Source organism: Pogoniulus pusillus, chromosome 5, assembly GCF_015220805.1.
Source record: "Pogoniulus pusillus isolate bPogPus1 chromosome 5, bPogPus1.pri, whole genome shotgun sequence".
In the NCBI taxonomy this organism is placed as follows: Eukaryota; Metazoa; Chordata; class Aves; order Piciformes; family Lybiidae; genus Pogoniulus; species Pogoniulus pusillus.
The window spans coordinates 17,890,175-17,897,764 of NC_087268.1; positions in this window are offsets into that span (position 1 = coordinate 17,890,175).

Genomic DNA, 7,590 nt, shown 5'->3' on the forward strand with positions numbered 1-7,590 from the left:
CAACAAACAAACCAGCATGGGCTGCACACACTTAATGGGACCTACACCTGATTATTCAGGAGATTTAAAAGCCTGGCACCTCCATGCTCCACATCATTCACAGCACTCTGGCTACCAGGGTATTGTTGCTGCCTGCTCCCCTAACATCACCTTTGCCTCTGTTCACTCTTTCATTTCCCTTTCTCATAGGAACTTTAATTAGCCTCATTACCATTTTAGACATGAGGTCATACTTATCCTCAAGCATCCATACTCAATTACCATTGTCACTGGTTTTAATTAGCTTCCAGCGCACGACCAAAAGCAAGACTCCTGTCGTTAGCAGCCAGGGAGAAAGGGCAATGGCTCACGCCCTACTAGCTGCTAACAACAGGTGGAAAGGGAAAGAAAATTGGCATGCTCCTTGGGGCTGCTCTCCTGGCCAAGCATCCCTTGAGCTCAGACCTTGTGCTTGGCCAGTGCTCCATCCTTCCCTGCTGCTAGTCCCCATATTTCAGTCTCCTCTCCTCACTAGTCCTTTCTTTGGGAAACCTCCTGTCTTACATGAACAATGAGAACGTAAATGAAAATGAAGCATGGTCACCAGGTCTGAAAACTTGCTGTTCTTCACAGGAGATAATCACAACTGGAATGCCAGCAAAGCTATGGGCTTGATTCTCAGCTGGTGTAATTTGACTCTCAGCTTTGGAAATGCTGCTTACAAGTTCTAGCCCAAAAACATCAGGGTCAGTGGGTCCAAAATTAGCAGGGCCACGTATGAATCAACAACCACAACTCTCCTGCTTGGCAGAAGCCTCAGCATACTGTGGGTCTGGATGCTGTTATGCCTGTGCCAGGACTGCCCTGAGCATGAGATCAGCTTGTCACATCCTAGAATCATAGAATCAAGCAGGTTGGAAGAGACGTCCAAGAGCATCCAGTCCAACCTAGCACCCAGCCCTACCCAGTCAACTAGACCATGGCACTAAGTGCCTCAGACAGGCTTTGCTTCAACACTTCCAGGGACAGCAACTCCACCACCTCCCTGGGCAGCCCATTCCAATGCCAATCACTCTCTCTGCCTAAAACTTCCTCCTAATATCCAGCCTAGACCTCCCCTGGCACAACTTGAGACTGTGTCCCCTTGTTTTGTTGCTGGCTGCCTGGGAGGAGAGACCAACCCCACCTGGCTACAGCCACCCTTCAGGTAGTTGTAGACAGCAAGGAGGTCACCCCTGAGCCTCCTCTTCTCCAGGCTAAACAACAAATGCAGCATCCCTACAAATGCAGCATCCCACATTAGCCAGACTTAGCTGTTATGGGTGTGATCAAAGTTTTTTTCCAAGAGCACTGAGGCAAGCCAGCCCCATCAAGCCTCCCTCTCTCTCTGGCTTGTAGCAAACCATGGTGGTGTTTCCTCCACAGCAAGAATATGAGCCTGGGATCTTTTTGGTGTTGGCCAGTGACAGGACAAGGGGAGATGGGTACAAACTGGAACATAGAAGGTTTCATTTGAACTTAAGGAAAATAATTTCTTTCCTTTGAGGGTGCCAGTGCACTGGAACAGACTGCCCAGAGAGGTTATAAAGTCTCCTTCTCTGGAGACTTTCAAAACCCAGCTGAACATATTTCTGTGCAACCTACTCTAGGTGAACCTGCTTTAGCAGAGGGGTTGGACTAGATTATCTCCAGAGGTCCCTTCCAAACCCTATGATGTGATTGTGTGACCACCCTCTGGAGGTTTCCATGACCTTTACCACTCAGGCTGAGCAGACAGACACAGAGATATCCAGCTGCTGCAGCAAACACCAGATACTACAATGGTACAGGGACAGTGGAATCATAAAATCAGCCAGGTTGGAAGAGACCTCCAAACTTATCCATTACAACCCATCACCCAGCCCTATCCAGCCAACTAGACCTTGGCACTAATTGCCTCATCCAGTCTTTTCTTGAACACCTCCATGGATGGTGACTCCATCATCTCCCTGGGCAGCCCATTCTGATGGCAAATCACGCTCCATGAAGAACTTCCTCCTAACTTCCAGCCTATACTTCCCCAGCACAACTTGAGAGGAGAGAAGCTCCAGGTGCATGGCTCAGAGGTAACACTGGTCAATGTGACAGAGCATGGAGGGGCTGTGTGCAGTGGAGATGGAGATAGGAGAATGGCACTGAATTTTTGACACTGAGAAAAACTGCAGGCAAGTCCTACCCAGCCTTTCAAAGGGATCAGCTCCTTCCTGTGCTCCCAGGTGTCTTTAAAGACACACTCCTTGTAACCTCCTGCCCTATCAGGAAGGGGAATCCACCTGCCAGCTGGACCATTACCAAGGGTAGTATAAAGCCAGAAGGCATATCCCTCCCATAGCTCACAAATGGCGATGTTCCCACAAGGAATATTAGTTCAGTCCCCATTCCCTCAGGAAGCCACCCAGAGGACAGGAGAACCTTGGGGTCTCCTCTTCTTCTATGCCGCTATTCCACAAACATCTCTCACACAACACTGATAACAAGCCAAGGCAAATTAGTGCTCATTGGTATGCAACAAAGCCAGCACTAGTGTGGCTGTCACTGAAAGGCAACAGGCATTTCCAGCCTAGCTCCTGCCTCCTGTGTGTGAGCTGGCAGGAATGACGGCCTGGAGACCATCCAAGGGGTAGCAGCGCTGCAGGGCAGGGCTCACTGCCCTCCAGGGTGAGGCTGGGTGAACAGGCAGCAACACAATTAAGAAAACACATCCTTAAAATGTGAGGGTTTTGGGGTGGTTGTTTTTTTCATTTATGGGGTGGGGGTTTTGTTGTTGTTTCTGTTTGGTTGGTGGTTGTCATTGTTTAAGACCAAAATGCCCAACAGATCTGATGGATCACTCCCAGAGCAGAATCAGAATGGTTTGGGTTGAGAGAGCCTTTCAAAAGTTATCTAGACTAAGACCTCTGCCACGGACAGGGACAGCTTTTAACAGAGCATGTTGCTCAAAACACTGTCCAACGTGACCTTAAATGTTTCCTAGTGATGGGGCTTCTATCACCTCTCTGAGCAATATGTTCCAGTGCTTCACCTCTCTCACTGTAAACATCTCTTCCTTCTATCTGCTTTAAATTTCCCACTTCTAGTTTAAAACTAGAGGTCTGGCAAACATGACCCATGAGGAGCAGATGAGGGAGCTGGGCTTGTTTAGTCTGGAGAAGAGGAGGCTGAGAGGGGACCTGATTGCCCTCTACAACTACCTGAAAGGAGGTTGTAGTGAGGCTGGAGCTAGTCTCTTCTCCCCAGTTACTAATGATAGGACAAGAGGTCAGGCACTGGACCTGAGCAAGTGGTCAGGCACTGGAACAGGCTGCCCAGGGAGGTGGTGGAGTCACCACCCCTGGAGGTGTTTAAAAGGAGATTGGATGTTGTACTTGAAGCTATGGTCTAGTGCTGAAGGATGCTGGGATGAAGGTTGGACTTGATGATCCTGGTGGTGCTTTCCCACCATAGCAATTCATAATGATGAGATGTTGTGCTGGGGGATTTGGTTTGGTCAAGGACTTGTCAGTGTGAAACTAATGATTGGACTCCATGATCTTGAAGAGCTTTTTCAATTTAAGAAATAGTGTAATTCTGTAAAACCATCACCCCTCATCCTGTTGCAACAGGCTTGGATAAAGAGATTGTCCCCATCATTCTTATAGGCCCTTGAAGTACTAAAAGGTCTTCCAGGGCCTTCTTTTCTCCAGGCTGAATAATCCCTACTCTCTCAGCTTGTCCTCACAGCAGCAGGGTTGCAGCCCTCAGATCGTTTCTGTGGCCTTATCTGGACCCACTCCAATGGATCCCCATCCTTTTTTGTGTCAGGACTCCAGAGCTGGACACAGTACTCCAGGTGGGACCTCAGCGGAGCAGAGCAGAACAACAGAAACACCTGTCTTGACCTACTGCCCATACTGCTGGGTTTTAAGAAGCTGCAAGAACCTGCATTTAAAAAGTTTAAATGACTAGATACAGACCTAACTCATGCTGTCTTGGTGCCATTCTCCCAAGCTGAGGGACCCACAGTTTGCAGACATGTAGCGCTGGAGTGAGTGGTGAAAGCTGCATTCAGAAGCGATTGCCTTCACTGTTGTGGGAGATGCCATCATAAACAGATAGGAGTCATCAAGATTTACAGGCTGGAGAGGTGGGCACAAGCCAACCTCATGAGGTTCAACAAGAGCAAGTGCAAGGTCCTACATCTGGGTCGAGGCAATGCCAAGCAAAAAGGCTGGGCAGTGAGTGGCTGGAGAGCAGCCCTGAGGAGAGGGACTTGGGGTGCTGGTGGACCAGAAGCTCAACTTGAGCCAGCACTGTGCACTTGCAGCCCAGAGGGCCAACCAGAGCCTGGGCTGCATCAGGAGAAGTGTGGCCAGCAGGGTGAGTGAGGTGACTCTCCCCCTTCACTCCACTCTGCTGAGACCCCACCTGGAGTACTGCATCCAGTTCTGGAGCCCCTGTGACAAGAGGGATGTGGAGATGCTGGAGTGTGTCCAGAGAAGGGCCACAAGGATGCTCAGAGGGCTGCATCAACTCTGCTGTGAGGAGAGACTGAAAGAGTTGGGGCTGTTCAGTGTGGAGAAGAGGAGGCTCCCAGTTGACCTTCTTGTGGCCTTCCAGTATCTGAAGGGGGCCTCCAAAAAAGCTGGGAAGGGACTTTTGAGGCTGTCAGGGAGTGACAGGAGTAGAGGGAATGGAGCAAAGCTGGAGATAGGGAGATTCAGAGTGGATGTGGAAAGGAAGTTTTTGAGCATGAGAGTGGTGAGAGGCTGGAATGGGTTGCCCAGGGAGGTGGTTGAGGCCCCATGGCTGGTGTTCAAGGCCAGGCTGGCTGAGGCTGTGGTCAGCCTGCTCTAGGGTAGGGTGTCCCTAGGCATGGCAGGGGGGCTGGAGCTAGATGATCTTTGTGGTCCCTTCCAACCCTGACTCATTCTGTGATTTGAACTAGCTTCAGTCAACATGGAATTTCAGTTTTCAGAGTCAGATGGTGAGCTACTTGTGCATTAGGAAACAGAAAGCACCTCCTGCCTTTGTGCAGGTCCTTGTAGTTATCACTCATACCCTAGGTATAGGTCACAGAGCGACAGCATAACCATGCACACTGCCCGGGTTGGAAAATGACCCAGTTTGGACCCTGTGACGTGATTCTTGATGCGGGTGTGCAGTGAGCTAGATGTCTGCTAGACATGATGACATCCAGAGGCCTTGAGGTGCCTCTGGAAATCTCATGGGCAAGAGCAGGATAGAGAAAGAGCATGGCACGGTCCTTGAGAAAGAGCATGGCATGGTCCCTGAGAAGGAGGCTGATGGCTTTGCAGCTTCCTGTCATTCCTGGGGATCAAGGCTGTGTAACCTGGATTACACAATGAACAGAGTATCTTGTCTTGGGCTGTTTTGTTGGAGGTTGGTTTGTTTGTTTAGGTGCAAGTTTGAAAGCTTAGATGCTGCAGTTTTAAATATAAATCAAAAGTAAGCTTCAGAGATGCAGGAAAGTTTTAACTCACTATTTGAAACTAGCTCTGTTGAAGGATGTATTGCAGTAGGTGTAGCTTGTGATTATTTTTCTTTTCTTTTTGATCACCTTGGGGTTGGCAGTGTTGCAGGTTTCTCAGGCCAAACAAGAAGGGATCCTGTTGGACAAGAAGAGTGGAAGGGAAAAGCAGAAGCCTGCCTCAGAAGTTTTCTGAATTGCAAAACCCCAGCTGATGTTGTTCATCTTGCCGGAACAGTTATCCAGATGACAAGCCATTTTAGGTCTGTGGCACTGTATCCTCTCTAGCTTGGGCTGGTTTCCACCAACAGGGCTCCATTTCCCATAAGCAGTGGTAATAGCAGCACAGCCCGACCATGGGTGAGCTGAGGTCCTCCTGCTCTGCTGCCAAGGCAGCAGGAGTGGCTTTGCTCTTTGCACATTGCTCCACTCTCCTGCTGGTTGTTCTTCTCTATCTCTCTGGCATTAAGCAAAACCACAGGTCACAGTTGATAATACAGTCATCTTTCCAAGACGTTCTCCCCAACAGATGTGCATCTCCAAACGTGGTCCATTCTTCCTTTATCGGAGCTGATATGACCAGACAGGATTGTAGGGCTCCTCTTAAAATAATTGTAAGTGGCACATTTCTCAATGTAGTTGTTTGTGTTGTCTGCTATTTGACATCTTCAGGTTTCCACTTTTAGATTCATGGAGCTGTGACATTGCCTAGTTTAGCCTGGAGAAGAGGAGGCTCAGGGGTGACCTCATTGCTGTCTACAACTACCTGAAGGGAAGCTGTAGCCAGGTGGGGGTTGGTCTCTCCTCCCAGGCAGCCAGCAACAGAACAAGGGGACAGAGTCTCAAGCTGTGCCAGGGGGTTCTAGGCTTGATGTTAGGAGGAAGTTCTTCCCAGAAAGAGTGATTGGCATTGGAATGGGCTGCCCAGGGAGGTGGTGGAGTCACCGTCCCTGTAGGTGTTGAAGCAAAGCCTGACTGAGGCACTTAGTGCCATGGTCTAGTTGATTGGACAGGGCTGGGTGCTAGGTTGGACTGGCTGATCATGGAGGTCTCTTCCAATCTGGCTGATTCCATGATTATAAGTGTCTGTTTCAACCTCAGGCCAGAAGGACCCAGCTGGGGTGAAATGTTCATTCTGCCTGCTCTGAGCCCATAAGTGCTACAGCAGTTTTTTGGCTTCTTTTTTATCTTTTTTAATCTGTTCTTTTTTTCCAACAGAGATTTTGAAGGGAAGAATATTTGAGAGAGGTGAAATGTGCATTTAGACATCATCAACTCTGTCTTTTTTTGGTTTGAGGGATATTTATGCATTAGCCTACATTTGCTTAGCATTGGTGTATAAGTACTCTTGGGTCCTGAAGGATCTAAAGCAACAGGTTTTCCAGTCTTGAGGATCAAGCATTGAGATTGACTGCTAATTGCTTTTATCCAATTATTGTTTTTTAGAGTCAGCACTTCCCCTTCACGTTCAAAGAGGACAGTGTTCCTATTTTTCATGTGTTCCACTTATTTGTTTTCTATCAACTTCAGACTTGTTGGTTCAATGTCCACATGCATGCTGATGTTCAGCCATGGCCAAATACTAGCCACTATCACCCAACCATACCACAGTTTCCAAGGCCTGTAGGGGGGTGGAGAACAAGCAAGCAGAGCCAGTGGGCTAAGCAAGGGCTTTAGAATAGAATCATAGACTCAACCAGGTTGGAAGAGACCTCCAAGATCATCCAGTCCAACCTAGCACCCAGCCCTGCCCAATCAAATAGACCATGGCACTAAGTGCCTCAGACAGGCTTTGCTTGAACACTTCCAGGGACTCCACCACCTCCCTGGGCAGCCCATTCCAATGTCAATTACTCTCTGTGAAGAACTTCCTCCTAACATCCAGCCTAGACCTCCCCAGCACAACTTGTTCTGTTGCTGGTTGCTGGTTACTTCACCTGATTCTGTGATTACCTCCATGGGATGTGTGGGCTGTTGGAAACTGCTCTTGTGTTCTCTCTCTCTCTCTGTTGGCTGAAAATCAAACAACAGTAAATATGACTTACAGTCAGCATCCCTCTTTGCCTTCCCTTTTCCCTTTGTGATGTTCAGGCTGACAGGAACAC